The 27,753-nt window shown below is 37.6% G+C and overlaps 1 long non-coding RNA gene across 7 annotated transcripts in view; it reads right to left on the bottom strand.

Annotated features, from left to right (window-relative positions):
* LOC140686450 (uncharacterized) overlaps positions 1 to 27,753 on the bottom strand; it is a 266,956-nt gene that overhangs the window by 130,036 nt on the left and 109,167 nt on the right. The window lies entirely within an intron of this gene.

Below are 27,753 nucleotides of genomic sequence, written 5' to 3' on the forward strand. Positions count from 1 at the left end.
TACTGTGGCTTCTTATGACTGTCTGAATCCTCCAAAAGTGTTTTTGAGTTGTTGGAAGTAGGGATGGGGACCATTCTGTACTACATTTGCTCTTCTTGATCCATCGCTTCATGGCAATTTTTCTTTTAATGTATTACCTTAGCTAGATAATTTCCTTAGTAATTTGCAAATCTTTGCTACTCTACAATAATCTGAGTATTATGCTCTCTAACTAGCAGCTCTTTAATAGTCTTCACCTACTAAATAAATGGCTCTATTTGACCAGTTATACACATGAAATACATCTTTGGAGCCATTCTGCACCAACTTCTTTATTCTTTATAAATTCATTCTTTTAAGTCCCTAATTTCTGTATAATTCAAATATTACTAGAAATAACCTACTAAATTCATTAACATTTAGGGGAAATGACAAATATAATTCTATGTTTAAACTCTTCTCTGTAAGCTGTTCATGATTTAATGTAATGCATTTCTGGCATTAGAAAACTAGTGAATTAGAGGTTAAAAATGGAGAATTTGAAAGACGCTTCCCTTCAGATGGGAAGACCATATTCTAGGAGAGCATATCCTAAACATGTAAGGTGTGAAGAAACAGTAAAAAAAAAAAAAAAAAAAAAAAAAAAAAGCTGAAGAAGTTCTGGATTTAATAAAAATCAAAATCTTTATATTACACTCCAGGGCTGAAATTTGAACAAATAACATAAAATAACTACTTGAATAATAATAAATAAAATAATTGAAGCCAAAGAGAGTCCATGAGATTATGAAGTTACCATAAATATTTAAGTGAGACTCTAAAAAAGAGGGGCATCCTATCCCAAACCTATAAATTAAAACTGTCCTCAGCAAAATGTGGAAAACTTCTAACTTTGAGGTGCTTACTGAGCATCACTTGCCCATGATTGGCCAGCTCTTACTACAATTTATGATCCTTTGCTCTTATAAAATACTTAGAAGTACTTTTATTTTAACTTACAGCAGTATCCAATTATTTCTATTTCTGGAAAAAACACATAGCATGAAAGACAATTTTCAAAGCCAAGAACATGAAATAGATACAGTTCAGTTTAAATGGAAATGAACTTTTCCCCCTCCATCTCTATATATAAAGACATATATAAATACAAAGAGGAAAGAGACTGACTATAGGGGAAGAAAGCAAAAGTAATTTGGGGAGATTTCTAGAAAAGCTATGTCACTAAAAAGAAGTTTTAATAATTCACAAAACTTCAGAGTTTTTAACATTTCTCACCATCTTAATATAACTTTTCACTAAATTCAGACTGGCTCACAAGTTTCAACTGTGCCTTCATCATCCTTTTCTAAGGATGATTATTAAGAAAGATAATTAAAATATATCTGGCTTGTGAAATCTTACAGAAATTTTTAAAAGGATACAAGTCAAGCAAAAATGTACTGTAAATAGCCTAGAATAATTGACAGAGGACACCTAGTGGTGGTCAAGAGTAATGCCATATTCTTCTGTAACACAAGCTTTGTGTTTCACAATTATACAAGAGAACTTCAGAAGATGTTGTCATGTACCTGCCATCTATGTCACTTTCAACTGGATCAGAGATGCCACAAACAAAGAAGCCAATTAACAACAACAACAACGAAAAACTATCATTTGACTTCTATATGAGAATTTGTCCCAAATACTTCAAAAAAATACATGTATATAGTCTGATAGACAACAAAACTGTATTATATACACTAAACTTGCTAAGAGATAGATCTTAACTTTTCCGGCCACTAGGAAAAAATAATTATGATAATTGTGACACAACAGAGTGTTGGATAATGTTACAATGGCAATCATATTGCAATATAAATGTTATCAGATCATTATATTGTATACATTAAGCTACCCATTCTATGTCAATTATAAATACTTTTAAAAAATGTGTAGTCTGGCTAGGAAGTTGTGGAACTTTTGATCACACAGTAGATAGTCCTATAACAAACAAATAAAACTTGCTTCTTTTTAAGTGCTAGATTAATGTCAACTATGTTTTTAAATGAGAAATGCACTGAGTAATTTCATAAAACAATGTTATCATTGTTATTCTATGTCAACATTGTGCCTGCTATGAACCAATCATTTTGTGCGAGGTGCTGGGAATACAGAATGAGTGGATACAGCCCAGGTTCTAGAAGGTGGAAGAAGGAGACAGAGAGAGGTGATATGAAGTTTTAGGGCTCCTGAAACAAAAGAATGTACGGTAAGAACACAGAGGAAAGGACCGTTGGTTTTACTTCTTGGGGAAGTGAAATCAGGAAATGCTTCAAGAGAGGAGGCAAGATTTGGGGTTGCTGTCTTAGCACGACGTGTTGTGTGGTCAGCTTCCTCGGATGCCGCTTCTGTTTGTGAAACAGGGTAAAAAGGATGTATTGTTGCTCCTCATTCTGGCTGCATCAGGCTTGCTGTCTGATCATGGAGATTTGTCATTAAGTTTCCTAGGTCTTCTTAAAACTAACTTAGCAAACTTTTACTCTATTCCAAACACATAGGAAGAATAGATTAAAAAAATTTTTTAAGCTCATATATTTGGAAATGAAAAAAGCAGGAGTTTGGGATCCAGACAAATAGGGGTCTTGCCTTGTGTCTACCATAACAATCATGAGTTTTGGTGAAACCACTGAGACTCAATCTGTTTTCTTTTCTGTCAAATGAGAGTTTGGTATATGGTGCTGTCTCAGATCCCTTTTACTAATTCTAAGCATTAAATCACTCACACACACACACACACACACACACACACACACATGAGTCTAACCCATCTGTGATGGTTTTCAAATATGTCCACAAATCCTTTTTCAGTCCTTCTTTCAAAAGGAGCCAAATTCCTCTCCCCGTGAGTGTGGGGCAGACTTAGTGACTGACTTCTAACAAATAGAATGTGGTAGGAGTGACGGTGTCTGATTTCCCAGATTAGGTCATAAAAGGCATTGCACCTTTTGCCTGGCCCTCTCTTAGATTACTCATTCTGGGGGAAGCCAGCTGCGTGTCATGAAAACACTGAGGCAGACCTTTGAAAGCCCCATATGGCAAGGAACTGAGGCCTCCAGCCAACAGCCATGTGAGTGAGCCATCTTGCGAGATTCTCCTTCCCCTGTCAGCACCTAGATGACAGCAGCTCCGCCAACACCTTGGCTACAGTCTCATTAGAGACCCTGAACCAGAACCACTCAGCTAAGCTGCACCAGAATTCTTGACCCACAGAAACTTTGAAATAATAAACATTGTTATTTTAAGCCTCTAAATTTTGTAGTAACTTGCAGTAGATTATGAATACACCATCTCCCAAGCTATCTCCTTCTTGGCTCATAACCTAATCCAGAACATCTAGCGTTCAAACCCAGTGGACAATAATGTAGATGCAGAATCACTGTTTCACTTTGAAGGTCTGAGCATTTACTTTTCTACCCCTATCTTTGCCACAAGATGGAAATCTTAATACTCACCCTGTCTCTCTAGACCTTTCTTTGCCTAACAGTGTTATTTCTAAAAGGCTCAGTTGCCATTTGTAATTTACAGCTCTTTTAACTAGTGTGTTCAGTCTTTACCATTTCAGAAATCAAATTGGGACAATGACAGAGCATCATATCTTTGCAGTTCCTTTAGGTCTTTTCTGCAGCTTCATTCAAAGTGCACTCTCCTCCAAGCCAGGATAAACAAACGCTCACCCTTCCGTAGGTGCTTTGACTTCCTACGACCCCTGAACAGCAGCCCTAACTCAGGGATTCAGAACATAAGGCAAAGGCTCAGGCTAGTTTTCACGTTTTTCACACGGACACAGGGACTCTTGTCAGCATAACTACCTAGGTCTCCCAAGGTAATTACAAACACTAAAAACTTCAGTGACCCCAGATTGCAAGGTAAAAATGGGGCAGTAGGAAGAATATCACCTACGTCACCAGTGGTGCTGCTGTGACTGAGTCACAGCACTGCTATTTACTTGCTCTCTGACTGCAAACAATGTATTAAACTGCTCTGAGCTTCAATTTCCTCACCCAGAAAATGAGAGTTTTGATACCTGCTTTACAGACTGGTTATAAGGGTCTAGGACTGTATTGAACATGAAAAGTCCTTTATAAAGTGTTTTATACATTGTAGTTATTATTTTTATTATATTGAGTCACCAACGAACACATACAAATCACTTAAAAATCGGTCAAATTCCAAGATCTAAGAGATTTGTAACACTGCCAAATCTATCCCCTCTTCCGATACAATGGAAGTGCGGAGTGGTGGGTGAAAGGAGGCCAGAAAGTCAGATTTTACACTGCCCCCACCCAGCGGGCATCACCATGGGCAAGAGGCTTTCCTCAGCTAGGAAACAGGGCAAACGAGTCAGAGAATGTTAAGATATCTTCTTGGATGCTAGTAATTGTTAAATGACACTTGTGGTTTAACAGAGAAGGGAGAATTTTTTTTTAAAAAAAGAAAAATAATTAGCATATTTTTGACTACTGTATTAAGAGGAAGAATTTTTACTGTGCATTCATTTCATTTGAAACAGTCAGCATGAAAACCTTCCTATCTGTTTTGATAAGTAGCTAGCTGGTGTTGAAGGATTCATTTTCTTTGTAGTTTGATGCAATTGAAATGAGTTTGCTAGTCACCTCTTGAAACCTATGGAACTTTAAAATTAATCACTTAGAATATGAAGATCCTAGTGAGGCTATTAAACTCTATGACTTTTAAATGTTAAAATCACTAAAGCCGCTTTAATTTTACTGGTAATGACATATACAACCTTTTATAGTAGTTAAGTATTCATATTAAATTATAATAAATATTCATGCTGAACCGTAAGCCACCTGATATTGCAAATGGTCGTTTATGTTGTCACTGATGGACCACTGTCAGATCTGCTAGGATAATGTTTATAATTTATTTAGCAATATGTCACAAGAAAGTGTCCAATTCCACACTATTTCTATCTTAGTAGCAATGGATGTTGCCAGGGCATGGTGAAGTATAAATGATTTCTCAATTTAAACATGAAGCTACTACAATAAAATGCCCATGGCTAAGAAAGTCATTAGCATCCACTATAGAACAAGCTTGTGACACACAGTACATACTCACACAAGTAGAATACTTGATATTATAGACAAAAAAGAAATAAAGAAATCAAAGCAGAATGTCCTCTGATTTCCAGCAAGCACAGCAGGGGTGGATGGGAGCCTTAAATGAGATGCACAGGAAAGGTTAGCTCTTTATGGGAAGCCAGATACTTTCTATCAGCAAGGGAGCAGACTTCAAAGCCAGGTCAGCCAGGGAAACCTGGAGCTTAAAGGAACTGGAAAACAGACATCTTCTGGAAAAAAAAACTATGGCTTCCAAGGGATGACTACATGACTACTAAAAATGGAAGGCCTCATTAATTTTATGTAACTCCTAATCACCAGATGTTGCCAGCCATATGGAAAGAAATTTAATGTTTTCAGAGCGTGATGTGTGTGTGTTGTTGGGGAAGAGAGGTGGGGTGGGGTACGTGTTTGCGATTGTGAGTGATGGGGTGACTGATGTGAGTGATGGGCGTATGGAGGAAAAGGGATGGTGGTGGTGGTGGTGTGTGTGTAAGCACAGTACAAATATTTAGATTCTCCTAAAAATATTTGTTTTACTAGGTCTTTTAGTTCATCAGTAGAGAAAGAAGCACTGATATTTGTGATAATGTCCTCTTAGCCCTATATATTTTTTAGTTTCTAATGTATTTCGATAGGCACTATTTTATCTGCTTTTTTAAACAATGTTATCACTAATACTTTACTACAGAAGAAATTCAAGTCCAAAGAGCACAGAGTCACAAAATTCATACATGGCAAGACCAGGGCTTGAACCCAGGAGACCCACACTCTCCACCTAAGTCTATAAGAAAATGTGGAGAAAAGGCTTAAGACTGAAGTAGTTTCCCTGGTGCCTTAGAAAACTACCGTGGGTTACTTCTTACTACCTCTCATTTAAATTATTCAGCTTCTTAATCTGGTCCCCTTGTTGTGACACCAGTTGAAGAAATGGCTCCTCCATTCACTCCACATTTTTGATACTTACTATCTGCCTAGAAATGTGTTAGGTGCTGCAAATGCGTCTCTGAATAAAATGCCATGCCTGATTTCAGGCTGCGTACACTCAGGACTACTAAAGGAGAGGGTCAAGCACTTTTTGGTATTACCACCCCAGAGGGTGTTCAGAATTCCTCCCAGCTCTTCCCAAAGATGCACCAGGAACAAAGGCAAATACACTAAGAGGGCCTGGGTATCATGGGGCTAAAATAGTCTGTGATGAGCTGGGTTTAAAACTCAAAGTTCACATGTAGGTTCTTGTACACATCCTCTCATTTTCTTCATCCTCTCCCTCCCCTTTTTATTTCTTTTTCATCTTTTACTCTTCCTAAGTCTCAATTGACACCACTATTCTACCTCATGTGACCAAAGTGTGTATACGTTCCTGATCAGGGTCTTATGAGTCCAAGAACCCCCACGAGTAAAGCTTCTTCTTTAGGGAGGCCTCTAGTGGCGATGTCTGGAACTGCAAGGAATTTGACAGTAGCTCTTGGGAATTAAGATAGCTTCATACTGATGAGAATTGACGGTCCTTACTAAGTCTGAATCTGGATTATTTAGGAATACCAAACTATAGGGACAGCTACATGCATGAGTAACGCTCCATAGAGTACAGAGAAGTCTCTTATAATCTCAATAAGAAAGAGTCAAATACGCTTATTTAAAATAAACCAATCTGTTTTCAAATTTGAACCCTCACTTGGCCAGACTGAAATTTAACCTCAGTCATTTTGGCCTAAGGACTCTCATGGTTTGATCATTAGTGAGGCATTCCAGAGACCCATCCAATTGTAAAGCATCTGTATTAGTTACTACGGAAATGCCCATTGTACCATTGTCTCCCAAATTCTGCAGGTCTACTGCTCTTATCCCTGAGTAGAGCAAATGAATCTTTGGGAACCATACAGCCATTCCTCTCTCTACCACCTACGTGGGGGTCCTGAAAAGGAGCAAGGCGTGCATGTCTGCCATTCAAGAAGCCCAGAGATTTCATCATCTCCCAGTCTCAGAAAATTATTCTTTTCCTGAGGAAGATTCTTTTTCCTCCAAGATTCTCTTTGTGATGTCCCTCTCTCCACACCTTCAGAGAAGACCTTTCACAATATCCATGAGGGCTTATACTCAAAAAAGAGAAAGAAAAAAACAAATCCAACATATGATATGTCCTACATTTTTGCATGCAAGTTCTGTTTTCTACCATGCCATAAATCTCCCATCAGCCAAAGCAGCATAGAGTCGGACAGTTGTTTGAAGCAGGGGATGAGAATAAGGAAATATAAGAAAAAATACAGATTGCTATGTCACATTGGGGATGAATTTGTGGGGGGTGGCCACAATTCAGTCCATAACATTTAATGAGTTTTTAACAAATGTTTTTAGACCATGGGAACATCACTTCAGCTTTGAAAATGCTGTTTTCTGAAGGAAGAAGTGCTTAAGAAATAAGCTACATGGAAAAATTTGTTCCTGAGTTGTGTGGTAATCTGTCAACCCTGCAGAATCTTAGATTTAAGATACATGAAAGATTTAAAATTAGATGTATCCATCATTGGAAGTGTTTAAGAAATTCTACCAATTCAAGAGGAAGGTGGCCCAGATACAGATGCTAAAGAAGGAATCGAAACCACACATGTGACCCTTTGGGTGGGCTGAGAAAAATAAGAAGGAATGAAGGAAGTAAGACTATTTGTACATATTTTAAAGTTTTAATTTCTGAGTATGTCAGGAGCGGTAAAAGTCACTTGAAGGACTTTCTGTGGGAGCAAGTAGTTGATTATAATATAAAGGGGGTCTGGTGTGATTATGTGCAGGGTGTCAGCAAAACTGAGGGTTTGAATTATTTGAACAATGGTGTTAAACAGCATAAGGGCTGAGAGCTGGGGCTTAGGAGCCAGAATACTTTGATTCAAATCTTGATCTCTACTTACCAGCTTGTGGAAGCTACTCAGACTCTGTGTCCCTCAGATTCTTTATCTATAAAATAGGAGCCAGAATAGTAACTACTTCATAAATTTGAGGTGAAAATTCAATGAGTTAAAATACATAAAATTCCTAGACCACTCTCTGGTAACACTAACTGTTCAATACATTTTAACTTCGATTACTGGTTGGACACCATGTGAGGAGACAACACCCAGAATGGTGAGGTGAGCAGCCCTGCAGACCCTCTTTGCTGCAAAATAACCACAACCACTGAAAATTACTTTTTTAAATACCATTAAAATCTCTTTAAATTATCCTATGGGCACATAACAAATGAAGAAATATTCACTTAAGAACATCTACTAAATATTGCTAAGACTGGCCAGAGTGTGACATTTAAGCCATGACCCCACTACCTATCCCCCCACCAAAGTAGAATGGAAGCTCCACTTCGCAGGACTGTGGCAAGATGGAAATTCCTCTCCCTCAATCTGCAGTTCATGGCTACAGTATCTGTCTAAGAGGGCCAGGCTACCAACATTTCTTATTTCCAGCTCTGTATCACAGAGGCTAAATGCAAGTAAGTGTACACAAGTGGTCAAGTGTCCCTTTCTGCTATATGGCTCCCACATATAGGTCAGAGGTTCTACCATAGATGCAGCAGGATGAGAATACTGGGGTCCTAATTGCCCTTGTCCCAGAAAACATGTAGGGTGGAGACATGTAGGATTCCAAGAAGATCCTTAGTTAGTACCCTGCTCATAAAGCAGGCATGCTACTCTAAGAGAAGTAGCCATTGACCCTGCTTCCGGTTTCAGAACAGTGATGCAGAGATTTGCCCAAGGGAAAGACAAAATATAACAGAGTTCTGAAACCCTCTCCACGGGAATTGACTTTATTTGCAATAGAGTGTGAGGAAGTCCAAGTCCAAGTGCATCATCAGAAATAATGAAGATTTTGGTGATAAGCAATTAAGAGGAGCCTGGTCATTCCATGAGAGCAACAAGTATAACTGTAGACCAGTGGAAGTTTACCAGAGATAAACAAGACAAAAGACAGCTAAGGAGAGCCTCATCACCACCCTGGACTTGGAACAAACCACAAAGACTTCCTCCAAAAGAGACTGAGTTTAATTGGATCAGAGTGTGGAGTAATTAATGCCTAGAATATTGTCAAAAAAAATAGAGCAAGAAACACTAAATTAGTGGAAGCTAACAGCTGGGTGTGATACCAACAGATATAGACAGCTTAACAGAGATATTAAGGAGAGAGACAAAGGGATCCTTGCTAGAATCACAATCACCCTAGATGACTGTGAGCATGCCGAAGACTGCATACTCTGAGGAGTGACATCCTTAACAATGAGACTGAATGATGAGGGAGAAATAAACTTTCCTAAAATAGTCCTGCTAAATCACTAAAATATTAAGCAAGCAAACAACAGCAAAAAGCCTCAGAAAGGAGGGATCATTTTCCAGAATTGTTATGATACATTATCTAAAAAGTCCAGTTTACAACAGAAATTAAAAGACATTCAAAGAAACAGGAAACAGTATAATCTCTGAGTAGGAAAAAAGGCAGGCAACAGAATCTGCCTTTGACAAGATCCAAGCATCCAACTTAGCAAACAAAGACTTCAAGCAGCTATAATTAATATGTTCAAAGAACAAAGGAAACCCTGCTTAATAAGTAAAAAAGGTATGATGACAACATTCAGTTAAATAGAGAACATTAATAAAGAGACAGAAATTATATTTGTATATACACACACATATATATGAACAGATACATATTAAATGAAAAGTACATAACCAAAATGAAAAATGTCTAAGAGTTGCCTAGTAGCAGATTTGAGCTGGCAGAGGAAGCAATCGGCAAACTTGAAGAATCATCTTAAGAATAGAGGAAAATGAATGAAAAAATAATTGTCTCACAGAATTAGAGGACAATATTAAATTCACCAATATCAAATTCACCAACATTTGTGCAATGAGAGTATCATAGAGGAGAAAAGATAAGAGCTAAAAAAAAAAAAGAATAAATAATGGCTGAAAATTACCAAGTTTGATGAAAAACATTACCTACACATCCAAGTAGCTCAATAACCGAAATGCAAGAGATTGACATCCAGACATACCATAGTGGTAATACTGAAAACAAAGAGAAAGAGGACTTCTGGAAGCAGTAAGAGAAGCAGACTCACCACATACAAGGGAGTCCTAATAAACTAAAAGCTGACTTCACTTGTGAAACAATGAAGGACAAGAAGCAGTGGGATAACACATTCCAAGGGCTCAAAGGAAAAAAAATTTATCCACCAAGTATCTGTATCTAGCAAAACTAACATTCAAAATGAAGGCAAAATAAAGTCATTCCCATGTAAACAAAAACTAAAAGAACTTGTTGCTAGTGGACTCACCCTACAAGAAGTTCTTAAGGAATTTGTTCAGACTGAAAGCAAGTAGAACCAGAGAGTAATTCATATCTACTTATAAAAAAAATAGAATGCCAATAAGGTAACAATGTAATTATAAAATATGGTATAGTTGAGTATAGTTGCATATTTCTTCTCCTTTCTTCCATTGGCTGATTTCAAAAGCAATTGTATAAAACAATACGTATATAATTGTGTCATGAAATTATAACATTTTTGAAATACAATATATTTGACAATAACATCACAAAGATTGTGTAGGAACAAAGCTATACTGAAGTGAGGAAATGGAACCAGATGGTAACTCAAATCCACAGGAACAAATGAAGAGAACCAGAAATAGTAAATGAAAAGGTTAACATAACAAACTCCATAAATATATTCATGTTGTCACTTCCTCTCTCAACTTCTTTAAAAAAATATAAAGTTATATAAAGTAACAATTATAAGAAGGTGTTGTTGGATCTGTAGCATACATAAATGTAACATATATAATAATAATAGCACAAAAAAGCAAGAGGGAATAGAGCTATAAAGGAGTAAAATCTATAGCTCACTGGAATTAAATTGGTATAAGTTTGAAGTAGATTCTGGCAAATCAGGTACATATCATAAGCTCTAGAGCAACCACTAAGAAAATAACTCAAAAAATACTGAAATACAATTAAAGGAATTAAAATGTTACACTAGAAAGTATTCACTTTACACAAAAGAAAACAGTGAAGTAGAAACAATGGAACCAAAAAAATGTTGACATATAGAAAACAAAAAGTCAAATAACAGACATAAATTCAACTATATCAACAATAACACTAAGTATGAAGGCATCAGACAATCCAATCAAAAGGCTGAGATCACCAGGCTGTATAGAAAAGCAAGATCCAACTGTATCCCGTCTACAAAAAACACTTGTAATCCAAAGATACAAAGAGGCTGAAAGTGAAAGGATGGGAAAAGATTCAACCAACAATCAAATCAAACTGGAAGATATATACTAATAGATTTTAAAATCTAAAATAGAATTTAAAATTTAAAAATGTTACTACAGATAAAGACATTTTGTATTGATAAAGGACTCAAACCATTAGAAAGACGTAGCAATTGAAAAAAACATATGAACAGAGCCCCAAAATACATGAAGCAAAAGCTGACAGAATTAAAAATGTAGACAATTCAACTATAGTAGTTGGAGACTTTTAATAATGGATACAACTAAGCAAAAAGTCAATTTTAAAAAAAACAGAAGACTTGAACAACGCTATAAACCAATGAAGCCTAACAGACATCTATAAATCACTCCACCCAATAACAGCAGAATACCATTCTTTTCAAATACACATTGAATATTCTCTAGGATAGACCATATATTAGGCCATAAAATATGCCTCAATAAATTTAAAAGTATTGAAAACATACAAACTCATTCTCTGATCCCAGTGCAATGAATTTAGAAATCAATTTCTAAAGAAATTTGGGAAATTCACAACTAAATGGAAGTTAAATAACATACTCCCAAACAACCAATTAGTCAAAGTAGAAATCACAAATGAAACCAGAAACTCATTTGAGATGAATAAAAATTAATTCACAACATGACAAAAGAAGAAAGATCTCAAATCAGTGTATTAGCATTCCACCTTAAAAGACTGGGAAAAGAAGAGCCAACTACAGTTCTCCTTCTGTAAAGTCTTCCTTCTGATTAAAGGTTACTTTAATCTATATTCTTAGAAAGTCAGACTACCAAAAATGACTCAAGAGAAATTTTTTTAAAGTATAAGATCTATAATGAGTTAAAAGATTGAATTAGTAATAAAATTTCCCCCCAAATAAGCTCAGATCCAGATGATTTCACTGATAAATTCTACCAAATATTTAAAGAATTCTTTGCAAACTTTTTCAAACATTAGAAGAGGCAACACTTTCCTCATTCCATGATGCCAGTATTACCCTGATACCAACATCAAAGGCATCACAAGAAAACTATGGACCACTACCTCTCACGAATTTAGACATAAAAATCCTCAACTAAATACTAGCAAACTAAACCCAGCAACATCTAAAAAGGATTACATAACCACGAGCCAGTGGAATTTATCCAAGGTTGGTTTAACACCCAAAAATCAATTAATGTAATATACCAAACCAATAGAATAAAGAAAAAAAACACGTGGTCATCTCAATAAGCAGGGAAAAATAGATCTGACAAAATTCAACATCCCTTCAAAATAAAAATAAACAAAAAATTAGGAATAAAAGAGAACTTCCCCAGCCCGAAAAAAATCTCTCTCCAGTGCCTGGGATGAACCAGGGCCAGCAGTACCATCAGGGTGCTGATGCAGACCAAGATCCTTGTGGTCACTCATCCCCATTTTTCTTCTTCAGGGCATTGTACAACTCTACCACCACCACCACCACAACAATGTATGAGATTGACTATGGAGCCAGCCAGGGGCCCCTTAGCCCAATTTCAGAAAGTGTTCTGGTGATAGGACCACTCTCACTAGCTAGCATGAGGTTTATTTCACTGCATCACAGTATGGTGCTCGTGTGCCCATACTGAGTGAGTCTCACTCACAGCACAAGCTAGACAAGTTCAGGGCTCTGAGCTACCTCTGGGTATGAGCCATCTGTTGTGGGCCTGTGCGTTATCTCTCATTCTTCTATACGTCAGCTGTTGTTGACTGCAGGTTCCCTCTCTGGTTTACAGAACCCAAGAACAGTAGTAGTATCTGTAGGTCTCCTTTATCCTGAGAGTTCCCTACTGCTAGAACCCAGGACAGTTGTCCCATCCTCTCTGCAGGCTTCATGCTATGTGTCAGACAGTCCTCCATCTGTGGCTGCACCAATCTCTTCTGAAAGGTTTAAAGACATGTGCCCTGCGATGCCAACCAACCTTCTGATAGATGCCTTCTCTTGCCTGTAACCTATGTAGTGACATTGTACTACAGTGTCCCCAGTCGGCCTTAAGCTATAACAGAAAGAGGGCAAAGATTTCTAGTGTGAATGGGACAGTTTTCACTCAGTACACAAGTGCTTTCTCTGTATTCCCCACTGATGGCCTGATGTGGGACGCAGGGCTGCAATCGACATAAAGAGAGGTTACAATCTAGGAGTATTGTTATTACTATTCAAAGAGGTCTAGAAAAGACATGGTTCTATGTTTATGCTATAAAATTCTGAATGGTAATTTTATCATGATCAGGAAACAAATTATTATTCACACTTTTCCAGAGACCCTGGGTAGAACTTGCATGTGTGGCTATCATCAATGAAGCACAGTAGCAACCTTTGAGAGAGTCATCGAAAGCCACTGTACACCAGCAGCTCTGCTGGGAGATAAAACATCTTGGATTTCTTAGTCTTTCTGCAAAGAAACTTAGCCTCCTGAGATTTCTCATAGGCCATGAGAATTAGACCGTAGTCGTCTGTCTAGCTAATTGCTCTGATACAGCTTGTCGGAGGTGCCCCAGGGCCCCAGGAAGACTGAAGGCTATCTCCCCAAGTATTTAGATTTCAAGATGGAACGAAGCCCAGGAATTTGGAAAGATACTTAGATTGCAAAATCAGAGACACCAGGGAGTATTCGGCTCCTAGAGAGATTTTATTTACACATCCAAGGTTGAAGTTAGGATCCAGTCCCATTACTTATCCAAGGAGGAGGACAGTTCCTTTCTTCCCCTCTTTAAGCAGAGAAATGCTACTTTTCCTGATCTCTCACCTATGGAGTGTCCAGCTCCTCATGTAGGACATTGAATCTGGCCCTCATTGTGTCACCAGAGGGTTAGCACTGGGGCAAGGCACTGGAGGCTTATCCACTTGTATCACAAATGCCCCTAAAAATTGTGTGCCAGGTAAGTGGTTAGGAGGGGGAAAAAGCAGGGAGGAGGATAAGCATTATGATGACAGGATTACAACTTCAAACAAAGTATGCGGGCTTTGTTTACGGGCTCACTGAGGTTACATTTGAGTGAAGACCTGAAGGAGATGAGAGGACCAGGCATTCTGACATCTGAAGGAGCAACACTCCAGACACAGGGAAAGTGAGAGCAAATGCTCTGAATCTGGGCATAGCTGACAGTTTTTGAGGAAAACAAAGAGATCAGTGTGGTTGAAAAGGAAAAGAAGAGGCCAGGAGAATGGTAGCAGAAGGGACCAGAACGGTGTCTGGAGCCAGACCTTCTAGTACCTGCAGGACATCCTATTTAGATTCAGAAGAAATAGCATTGACGATTTACGGAAGTCATAAGCAAACTGAGGATTATTTTAGTTGAATTATTGCAACCAAACCGCACACAGGATTATTTTTTTCAGTAATAGATTATTCCAAATTCATTCATAAGGAAAGTAATAACTTAGGAAGACAGGTTTAAAGTCTATTGCAACTCATAAACAGTCTTGGTTATGGATAGTAAAGGATTCTGCTATTGATGATCAGATGATGATCTGGGGACATGTCACAGGGAGCAAAGAAAATGACTTGCATTTCACAGTCAAACAAAGGGCTTTCTAAAATTATTTGAAAGCCATATAAACGCTATAACAAAAAAAGAGGGGACATGTCCTCATTTATAAGTTAGTGCTCTATTTTCCAGTTAAAATTGAGAAAGAGAGAGACTGAGCAAGAAAATTGTCTTTTGCAGAACAGTAATTATCTCTGGGGAGAAAGACATGTAAAGAAGGAGTGGCTGTCATATTTTGTTTTCTATCTTTCTGTACTATTCAACATTTCTGCTTCTATACTTTTGTAGAATTTAACAACAGCAAGAGTTATGCTGGGAAACTTATGTTTTCTATTTCACTTTATTCTTTGTGCCCACTGTATTTTAAGTGAATAAATGCTACATTATAAGCAATAAAATTAAAAGTTGTCTCAATATTAGTATTTCATGAGCAATAACAATAAAAAATTAAACTATTCAAAACATTTCAAATAACGGCAAACATTTCAACAAACTGGTCTTTAAAAACACTTCCCATCTTCCCAAGACATGGCAGAACAGACAGAGCAAATGAGGATGGGTCTAGAACCAAAGAGAGCTATGCAGGAAATATCTTTCCTACAATATATCTTCCAATAACTCAAACTGCAGGAACAGCGCATGACACTTTCATTTACGCTAACAAGATAATGGTTCTCTAAGTTCCACAGCACTTAATATTTCTTGTACTCATTATTGCATCAGAAAGAAACCACTTAAATGCCTATACGCTTCATTTTCTCACCTGTAAAATGGACACAATCATGTCTACCTTTCAGAATTGTAAAAAGAATCTAAAACTCATCAGTAAACTGTAACATAGCACCTAACAGAGTGCTCAATAGAATTTAAGCAAATTAAATGCCCAAGTTTGAGCGATTGCCTGAGTTTCCATAGTTTTTTAGAGGCAATGCCAGAATGAGAGTTGCTGGTGGAGTGCTTGCTTTCTGTTACGCCACAAGCAGGGGTCTAGGCGTTGGGTTCTGGACCTCCTCCCTGCTCAGTCTGGCTTGTATTGGTTCATGAGAGCCAACTATGTACAGCACTTCACAACTCTGCATTTGGTGACATTATACTGGTAATTAGAAATTGACCCTGATGGGTGTATTTACACCACAGAAATCAGCAAATGTTATAAATCAATGATTTTCTTTATAGGGAAGCTATTCATGGGCAAACCTCCAATTGAGGCTCATACCACTTATCTAGGCTTGTAGATGTGGACCAAATGCACACGTAACATCTATCACTTGGCTCAATATATTGAATGTGATGCAGACATCATCTTTTGGGGAGGCCACTAAGGATTTCAAGTCACAAGGTTCCACTTATAGTTGATAAAGTTTCTAATATGTATTTAATTATCTTGGGGCAACTTCCAAACTAGCTGATTCTCACGCTATAAGTCATTAGATGTCTTTTTAAAAATATCTTAGAGTATTTGTTTTCTAAATGTTGTCTTGCCCTATATTTCTTGAAGCCAGAATAAAAGGCTTAAAATCAGAGCATTGATTTTTTTTTTTTTCCCATCTCTTTTATGTTGGCAGTTCAGTGAAGCTTCCCCTGGAGGCAGAATTCATTGTTCAGGCCTCTGTGCTCCCCAGCATCTTGCTCAACTGTTAATACTGCACTTATCACATTGTGTAACTGTCAGATTTTTCCTGTCTCTTTTCTTGGCAGGATCATGAGCAACTCAAAAATCTCTCAGTCACCTTACCACAACAAGCACCTAAAACGCTACCTGGCTCACAGTAGGCACTCCAAGTGCCTACTCCAACTGAACTCCAACTGTTGAGTTCACTTGAGCTAGCGCAGAAGGAAATAGACGTGATTAACTTCTTTCGATAGATATACCTCAATTAAAAGAAGGCTGCATTTTGGAAGGCTAACGATGAATAATTCGTCTAGGGATAATTGAACGGTTCCTTCTATAACGATATTCAAACCAATAACATATGTAATAAGAGAAGGAAAAGATGGAACAGGGAGATTTTTGTCCAGGAGGTATAGAGACAGTGCACCTCAATTCTATGTGTTACCAGAAGACTTTGTGTTTTAAAACCACTGGCCTAAAGAGATTCTGTAGGCTTTTGGTAAAATGAGGATAATCATACCAACCTGACTTAAATCCCAAGGCTGATATGAGAACTAAATTAAAAAAATGTTTCTGAAAGTCCTCTACAAACTCTAACACACCAAACAAATAAAAAGTATTTTTCTATTGACTGAGACTTACTTTGGAGGAAATTTGGAAATGCCTAATATTGCTATAACTTTGAGATCCTGTCACTTCTTCAGTATTACCTTTGGAAGCCTGTCTTCCCATGCCAAGATACACACTCACCAGGAGTTACCAATGAATGAATTTGGTTTCCTTTTTTCCTTTTTTTGTTTTGGTATTTAAAAAGCACTTGAATGGAACTGTAATATCATACTAACTAATTGGTACTGCCATCTAGTGATTTTCATAAACCAATCAGCTAACTCCATAATATTTAGCTATCCAGATATTTAAACAAATTAAGTACACAAATAACTAATTTTCTGAAAATGACATTTACTTCTTATTTACATGAAGCTTTCTGACATAAAGCTGTTTTATCTGAAAGCTGCTGTTAACATTTCTTTTAAAAATAACTTGCCACTAACATACTAATAATGTGTTGCATAGCTGCTTTGAAGCATCATAGCAGTCATTATTGAAGTATAGATGACTTACAGTGTTGTATTAGTTTCTGGTATACAGCATAGTGATTCAGTTATGTGCGTGTGTGTGTGTGTGTGTGTATTCTTTTTCATTATAGGCTATTACAGGGTTCCCTGTGCTATACAGTAGGACCTTGTTGTTTACCTACTTTGTATATAGTAGTTAGTATCTGCAAATCTTGAACTCCCAATTTATCTCTCCTCACCCTCTTTCCCCGCTGGTAACCATAAATTTGCTTTCTATGCCTGGAAGTCTGTCTCTGTTTTGTAAATAAGTTCATTTGTGTCCATTTTTCAGATTCCACATATAAGTGATATCATATGGTATTTTTCTTTTTCTTGCTTACTTCATTTATTAAAACAATCTTCAGGTCCATTCATGTTGCTGCAAATAGCATTATTTCATTTTTTATGGCTCAGTAGGATTCCATTTTATATATATATATATATACACACACATACATACACAACACACACACATACATATACATGCACACACACATATGTACATATACACACATACACCACAATTTCTTAATCCAATCATCTGTCGATGGACATTTAGGTTGTTTCCATGTCTTAGCTATTGTAAATAGTGCTGCTATGAACATATAGCTGTCATCATTAACTTTGCAAAGTTTTACCTGTTTCTGGAAGATTACTAAATCTTGATATCCATATTAGTAGTATTTCTTTTTCTGTATCAGAAGAGGAAGGGATTGTTTGGTGCCATTACAGGTAGAATTATTCTGGATTTGTTCAAACATTGTCAGTATGTCTTTCTCAGTCATCCAAATATTTGACTGTTAATGACAGTGATCAAGCAGTTGAAATCTGAATAAACTGCCATCCTTCTTATCTGATTTGTCAGACATGTCAGCCTTTTGCCCAAGGAGCTTTATCATTAGAAGTGGATCAGGGGATCGTGTCCTGTGCTGGGAATACCATCTGAGGTCAATGTGTCATCACTGATGGCTCACACAGTAATACCAGGATTTAGCATGACGTGAGGCCTGCAGCCTGCATTCTTTTTAAGGCATGTGGCTTAAGAGATGATTCCTGAGAGAGCTGATAGTGACCTAAGCAAACCTCTGTTTGTCCAAAACTTCATAAATCTGGAGTCTACTTTTAATCACACTTTTGGCATATCACACCTTTTACCCAGCAATAGTTTAAAAACTGATAGTACAATTTTTCTCCATCATCACTGATTTTCCTACATGGAACATTGTATCATTTCCTATATTTTAAAAGGATAAGGTAACAAAGCAAAACAAAAACAAAAACCTAGTTTCCCCGAATGCTGAAGGGCTTGTGCTTTGTGTTTTTACTCTGATTCACAGAAGGAAGTCAAGTCCCTCTCTCTCATGTGCTTTTAGCACTCTGTCTTACTGCCTGGAATTATTTATCAAAATAGTAATTTGATTAAACACCTGCAACCCTGCTGGAGTGCGGGCAACTTAAGAGCAGGGATGCACAGTCCCAACCTGGGCCATCTCTCCCTCCCCAGAGCCTAGCACAGCGTCTTCTCGCATAAGTAGGCACTCAAAAGAAAATACACTGCATGAAAAATAAATGAAGAAATGCCTGAAGCCTTAAAATTATATTTCTGTACATCACCTCTACCAATTACAAACCACACACAGTCTCTCACTATCATTTGTTTCTGAACCCCGCTCTATGAACCCAGCTCTTTCACTAATGAGCTATTACACCCTGTCCAAGCCAACTGCTCTCTTTGTGATCAACTTCCTCATTTGTGAAATCAAAATATTATAGTAAAAAAAATGGTAATTTTAATCTCTTTCTTCTGTAAATTATGCTTTATTTCTGTTTTGTAGATTATTGCCTTGGCCAGAACTAAAAGAACAGTGTTAAATAACAATGCGGATGGAAGGAAGAGACCCTGGAGTTTTAAAGACCTGGGTGACAAGTACTGTGATGTGACCAAAGATGTGTTGTCAGAGTTCTTTTTGAGAAGTATCCTTCTAAGGGTTCTAAGATAATTTAAAGTCTTAGGGTCTAAGATGAAAATGAAGAAAATCAGATAGAGAAAAGGCATAGTTCCTTTTAAACAAGCTGCTATTCTAATACTTTAAACCTAAATCCTGAATTATAATGCAGCAATAAAATCATTTGAGTGCTGGCAATTAGTTGTAAAAGAGAGATGATCATACAGCCTTCTGAGGTAATAATTTGCAGGAAACCCCATAGATTCAGTGTTTTAAGTACTCTTTTCATATTTGATCAATGTAATCTTCTTGTTCATTTTGATGATGTTAACATTAGGCTGCCTGAATCCTTTGATTTACTGCTAATTGTCAATTTCCAAGCCATGCTCAGCAGATGCTCATGCCTACATTCATAGATATAATTATGTGAAACCATCTCTTTAGCAGTCAAGGCCATAGATTTAAAATGTAGGTAAAATAGTAGCTTTGGGAAATGATTATTTTCAAAACCTAGGGTTTCTTTTCATGATTTTTTAAAGAATCTATCTGACAATGTATAGATAAATGCTTTGCCTTTATAGAACCAACCTAAATTGTTTTCCTCCACATGCAGCCTGGTATTTTCCAAACATTTAACAAGGATTAATAAACTTTAAATGATTTTCTCTCTGTCCATTGCTTCACAACAGAGGCCAGTTCTCCTCAGCACCTCCTCACAACTACTCACCACTTCCAGGAACTTAATGAGATTCAAATTCCTTCGTAGCTCAACCTCTCTGGTCTTTGCTCAATGGGCACATATACAAAGTAGCTGGGGATTTGGTAGAAAGGCCAACTGCCAACAACAAAGGTTAAAATTGAGCCCCTGATGTAGACACATTCCCAGGGTGACCAGAAGGCTGAAATGGGAATCTTTCAATCTGGGAGGTAGCAGCTATTTTTGTTACTGGCATAGATATGTATTCTGCATACAGATTTACTTTCATAGCACCAGAAGTCTCTGCCAACACTGAGATTTCTAGGATTCCTTATTCCTCATTGCAGTTTCTCACATACTATAACCTGTATAATTATTTTCTTACAGAAAATAATGAAGTATGAAAATAATGAACAATGAAGTATGGCAGTGTGTCTTGCCCATAGGATTCCCTGCTATAGGAAAAAATCAGGTGGAGTTACATCAGCAAGATTGTAGACTAGGAGGTCCTAGATCTTGTCCCCCACTAAAACAATGACTTAACAACTTCCAGGATGAAAATATCTCTGAGAGAGCTCCAGAGACCAATTAAGAAGCTGCAGCAACCCAGGAGAGAAAAAAAACAAGGATAACCATATGGAAGAGGGTGGAAAGAACCTTTTGATTTTAACTGCATCACCCCATTCGCCAGGCTGGCACAGCTCAATGGGAAGTTTCCTCATGGGGGAAAAGGAGAACAGAAGGACCCCAGCAGCCTGCCCACTTCCAGGGACCTCCACAGTCTTGCTGCTGAGCAATCCCACAATTTTCACTAATGAGAACCCCAGCTTCCAGAGCTACCAGAAGCCCAAGTTGGTACATCTGCCTGGAGCCGGAAGCACCACCAATACCACCATGCACTGCCGTCCAGCAGACACCACCGTGCATCCTCAGGATTTGGTGCAACCACACACTCACTGGACCCAGACGCCCCACGTGCAGCTGACCTGGTGCCCACATGTACCTTTGAACCAGGTACTTGTCATCCCCTGACCAGAACTTGTGACGTTACACTCCCCTGAATCCAGCACCAGAGAACCTATATGCTCCCAGACCCAGTGCCACCACACAACCCCACCCAGCTGGCATCCTCATGCCCACCCACAGCTGAAAGTCCTTCCCTACTGAAGTTGGTATATCAAGTCTGGAGGAGGTACTACTTCTTCTCATGAGCAGACACCAACGTAAGGCTACAAGGAACACAAGAAATCAGGGAAATATGAAACCACCAGAGGAACACAATAAATTTGCAGTAACCAACTCCTTAAAATGAAGATCTATGAATTTTTTGACAATTAATTCAAAATAATTATTTTAAAGAAGTTTAGTGAGCTTCTAGAGAACACAGATAGGCAACTCAATAATATCACAAAAACAATATGGGAAACAAGTTCAACGAAAGGAGAGAGGTCATAAAAAAGAACCAAACAGAATTCAGTTTCTGATAAGGGTTCTCCTGGCTTGAAGATGGCCACCTTCTTGCTGGTTCTCACATGACCCTTCTTTTGCATGTACTTGTGGAGAGAGAAAGAGAGCAGCCTGGTGCCTCTTCCTCCTTTTATAAAGACATTAGTCCTATCAGATTAGGGCTCCACCCTGACAACCACATTTAACATGAATTACTTCCCTAAAGGCACTATTTCCAGAGTCAGATAGGAGGTTAAAGCTTCAACATAAATTTTTAGAAGGACACAGTTGATACCATAACTTTCTGCCTCTGGCCCTCCAAAATTCACGTCCTTCTAAAATTCAAAATACATTCACCCCAAACCAATAGTCCCCCAAAGTCTCAATACACTGCAGCATTAATTCAAGTCCCAAATATTAACTATGTATCATCTAAATCAGTTATGGGTGAGATTTAAAGTATGATTCACCCTGATACGTAATTCGTCTCCAGTTGTGACCTTATAAAACCAGACAAGTCATGCACTTTCAAAATACATTGATGGCACTGGTACAGGGTAGACATGCCCATCTCAAAAGGGAGAAATAAGAAAGAAGAAAGGGGAAATAGGACCCAAGGACGTCTAAAACCTAGGAAAGCAAATTTCAATAGGCCTTAAGACTTGAGGATAATCCTCTTTGGCTAAGTGATTTGTCTCCAGGCCCACTGGGGTGGCAGCATCACTCCCATAGCCCTGGGGCACTAGCCCCACCCTTCTCAGCTCTATACAGGGCAACCTGGTTGCTGAAACCAAAGAAGTGGGCCCACCCTCTGAAACTAAGGAGGAAATGGCCTTACTCTTGGGTCTGTGGTGCAGGTGGTAGCCCTGATGATTTCTGAATTGCCTTTACAGTCATTCTTTCCTTTTCTTCCAGGACATAGCATGCCGGCAGTTGGTAACTCTATTATCCCATACTGCAGAATCCCAAAAGTCTGAAAGTCTTCCTTTATCTCTTCCTATCTCTGTTCCCTTCAGTCCAAGCTAGCAGTATCTCTAGTGGTATAATCCCATCTCTATCCCTGGCTCCTGCTGAGATTCTTGATTAAAATCCTGGATAATCTCTTTATGTGATTGCCCAGCCACATCCTTGGTGTTCTCTCCAGAACTTGTTTTCTCATTTTTTACAATATGGATAGGCTGAGATTTTTCCAAATTTTCAAGTTCTGGTTCCTTTTGGCTTAACAGTTCCTTCAATTTATCTCTTTCCTTTCACATTAATATAAGCAGTGAAAAGAAACTTGGCCATATATGTAATACTTGGTTTACAAATCTTCTCAGTAAATAAATATTTATCACTCAGAAGACTAAAGACAAGGAATTGTACATAAACACTGTTCTTGAATGAGGAAGTCTTCCCATGTGTACATGTTAATAATTCTGAAATCATAATTCATGTGTTAACCTGAAACAAATAGACTGCCAGATATTTCTCCAGCAAAGATGGGCTTATTCAGAATCAGCAGAGAATTGCAATTTGGGGTCTGCAACCATGACGAGCTATGTGCAGGTCCCTACATGGCAAGAGAAGGAGAAACTTACAGAGAGGAAAAGGAAGCTGGGAGGACTACAGTAAACTAGTGTCCATGGCTTTTCATTGACTCAGTCCTTGTCAGGAAGGAAGAGGAGTCTCTTCTTCCAGCTGCCCTCTGCTATGGCTACAGGGCATGAGAACTCCCCTTTTTGGTCTACCAGCTCTATTTCACTGGGGTTTCTGTTTATTAATTCTTTTTACAAATGTAGAGTAGAATTGAACAATTAAGTAAATGAATGTTAATGATAGGAGCCAGTTTTCTCATCGTTGGAGTGGGAGGTTACAGATGTGCAATGGGAAAGGGCTAGATTGATTCATATGGTAATGAATTAGAGTTCCAGCTCTGTCAGCTGAGAGGACCTGAAAGAAATGACACCCTAAGAGCAATGAGACTACCCAGTGCCCAGATCTTGCCTTCTCGTACCATTCCTCTATAAAGAAAACCAGGGTCCCTCGGAGAAATGGCTCATTTTAGGACTGGGGCAAGAAATACAAAAGATAAACTTTTGAGCAATGAACAAGTAAAACTGTGTTGGATTATAACCCAAAGTATAAAATAAATAGCCATGAATTCATTCTGGTATAAATGAATGATTGAATAAATACATAAATGGGGACAATAGATAAATCACCCATGCAGAATTCTTGCAAATAATTTGTGTAGATACCTCACCAGATATTTCACTCTCTAGAAGGGAGAGGATAACTCTCCACTCCTTATGCGTGTGCTGCCCATGGTGACTTCCTTCCAGAGATTACAATATGAAAAGAGGGGGAAAAGAGTAACTTTACAGTGGACAGACCTAACAAAGACTACCTCACCCAGGTGATCAAGGTTAACAACAATCGTGACAAGTTATGAGGATATAAGATACCCTCGGTAAGGCAGGATGAGAATTACACTTGACCTCTGTTTTCTTCCTCTCAAAAAAGCCTCAATCCCTGTCTAATAGTAGGACATACAGACAAATTCTAATTGAGGTACCTTCTACCAAATACCAGACCAGTTCTTCTGACAACTGTCAAGGTCATCAAAAACAAAGCAAGTCACAAAAATTGTCATGGCCAAGAGGAGCCTAAAGAGACACGATGATGAAAGGTAATGTGAATAGACAAAAGGGCATTAGGTAAAAACTAAAGAAATCTAAATAAAGTATGGACTTTAATTAAGATGTAGATAATAGAGGAAATTGAGTATGGGGTATATGGGAACTCTGAACAATCTCTGAAATGTGTGAATGTACACAATTCTGAAATAGAGTTTATTTTTTTAAACCATCAGTTAGATCACTTCTCTCAAATTAGAAATATGTCTACCATAGATAGTTAAGTTAAAAAAACCTGATTTTAAAAGACATTATAGTAAATAGTAATGGCAATAATAATTAGAATTCTCTGTCAAAACTCAATAGAGACATTTATGAAAGATAAGGAATTCCTAGAAATACACTAACCAGAGGTTTTCAGTTCTGCCACTGCCTTGCCACATAAACACAAACGACTGCCAAGCTGGGTAACATTTTACTCTAGAATAATATACTTAATCAATTCATTTATGCATCAATTTTTAAAGTGATTTTGTGTATTTCATCATATGCACTAATGATAAGATTTAGGACATTTTTAAAATTTACAGTCTAGAGCCATACATAATGTTGCAGTATAATAATTCATTTTTTATCATTATAAATGGAGAAAATAAAACCCATATGGTTTGAATTGGTGCCCCCCCCTTTGTCACATGAGTTATATCTGCCTTATTAACACACATCTGTACACGCATCTATGTACCTCTTGTAAATATCCAAAATTTGAATTTTAGCTGCATAGTGTTAACTGCACAATGAGTAACGGATGACTAATTCCATCAGGAAATGTCAGTGTCCCTAAAAATATTAAATTTTTGCTAGATGGAGGTAAACTTTCCCATAAGACAAAGCTCTAAGCCATTTATAAAGCTAAGTGGCCACTTAAATCTTTTCGTGAATGGGGTGGGTGGACAAATGAATAAATTATATGTAAAATTTTTCCATACTCAGAGTCCCTGAGCACTGGAATAACTTGAAGACTTATAAAAACTCATCTTACTCACACTTACTTTTAGCATTTCTAAAGTCTCAGGAAAATGTAGTTGGGTGAAAACATACGTGTGTTATTTGATGATGCTTCTATATATAGTATATCACCAAATAGCAAAAGAAAATATAAACAGAAGTATAAAATGATATAACAGAGATTAATTTTAGTTTTATGGTTGGAAAGAATCTAAGCAAAGACTCCGCAGAACAAAAGTAAGAAATGCTATAAGACATGTATCTAGTGTATCAAATAGAATGGGACTTACTCAACTGCAGTAACAACTTAGAAATGATATAAAGATAAATGTGCAATTATCAATTACATACACTAGAAGACAATTTTAAAAATGGGCTTACTTATACTTATGAGAGACTTTTCACATAGTGTTAAGATATGACTAATCAGCCTGCATACTTGAGAAGGGGAAGAAACTAACCTTTCCTCGATTGTGTCAAAGATCACAATTATGAATAAAACAGAGGGTCTGTATCTTGGGGAAAAATCAGCACAGCTCTCTCAGGCTTTTTCTGCACACATCCAGCAGGTTTAAGAATTGTTCAAGTACTCAACAATTCAACCAAGTAGCTTATCTTGCACCCAAGCTATTGTTTGAATTTGACCTTTTTTATTTTGTTTATTTGTATTACTCTAAACTGGTTATATGTAAATTCATGAAAGCTAAAGATCTCAATTATGTCAAAATCATTTGGCATTATGCAAAGCAATTCCTAGAGTGTTAACTGATGCCTTTCAGAGACCTTCATTCTCCTAGCACTGCCCTGTGTGTTCTTGAGCCAGTGCCAGCCAGAAGAGGCCATACTTTTACCAGAAAGTTTACTTCTGCTGGCTGGTGGGATCTTGGTTAATTCTGGCTGCCTTTAACCCAGTTTAAACTACCCAGGCTTAGTGGCGGTGCCACATTTCCACTAAACCTCAGGCTTTCTGTTAAACCCAGTAGGCTCGCTTTATGCCCATGACTGTACTTCTGTTGTGACTTTCTGATCTATACGTGGTCTCCACCTCTGGGATTAGACTCTTATTCTTGTCATAGAAATAAATTAGAAAACTTCATAAAGCACATAAGAGCTGCTTCCTCAGACTTGTGCCACACATGATAAGCTGTAAGGACTTGGTTATGTGGTACATTGGAACTCTTTCTATGACCAATAGAGAAGAAAACTAGGGTACTGATTTCATTTTTCTCCAAAAATGCAGTCAACCATCCAAGTCTTACATGGTATGGTTAGGTCAGGTTTGGAATCTATCAGTGTCAGTATCCAAAAGCCCAACTCCAAACAGAATTGAAGTTCCATTCCATTTGATATACCATCTATATGTTTTACAGGATTTCTTACTTTCGCTCTGCATTGTCTTTGCTTAGCTTCTTGCCAAGTTGGAAGCTGGGTATGGTCTGATTTATAAGAGAAGAGAAAAGCAAAAGAAGGAATGCTTTTTGAGTCATGGCATTGTAGCTCCATGTGGTCCATCTAATTTGGAGCAAAATCCTAGCCAGAGGAAGAGATGTTGACCTACTTTGTTATTTACTTCGAGTGTTGAGAAGTGTTCCTTTGATCTCAAAACCATTCTGAGGCTGGACTGCATGGCTCATGACTTTAGAAGTGTTGTAATTATTTATTTGACATTAAAATTTCATTTTCCAAAAACAATTATTCTTATTTGATTCTTCAGCAGTGCTATCTTAGTTCACATAACAGTATATGATAAAATCCTTGCTTACAACAAAAGTTTGTGTTCTTTCCATAATACAGAGTTGTTGCCAGGATGCTGCTGCTCAAATAAGGGCTACAATCTCCAATCAATCTTGTATCCAGATATGCCCATGTGCCTTATTCTTATCAAGGATAACTTCATCCTATACCCAAGACCTGCCTTAAAATTCATCATATGCAGCAGCCTGTGGGAACCAGGCTAGTTTCTGAACAGAACAGTGGAAAAGTGTTTAAGCTGAGCTCTCACCAATATATCAAGTCCCAGCTCTCCAAAGTAAATAGGCCACAATTTTTTTTAAAAAAATCTCTTCAAGACAATCATATAAGATATTCTCCCACATTTGATTCCCAACTCAATACATGAAATCATTTTCATAGCTTGAGGCTCCTGTTTCCAAATTCATACTAAATACCAACTTCTGGTTCTAAGTCTAGTTACTCTCTGGTTACTCCTACTCTCTCCTTTGGTACCCGGATGGTATTCTCTATTGAGGACTCTGAGATCTTTCTCTGCTCAGAATACCCTGTTCTATAAAATAATCAAACCAATCTCTACATCTTCTTCTAAGATTATAGTTTAAAATGTAGAGGAGCAGAGAATTCAAAATTCAAGAAAACAACATTGCAGAATATACTGGTATTATTCTCAGAAAAAC

Source organism: Vicugna pacos, chromosome 2, assembly GCF_048564905.1.
Source record: "Vicugna pacos chromosome 2, VicPac4, whole genome shotgun sequence".
Classification (NCBI taxonomy): domain Eukaryota; kingdom Metazoa; phylum Chordata; class Mammalia; order Artiodactyla; family Camelidae; genus Vicugna; species Vicugna pacos.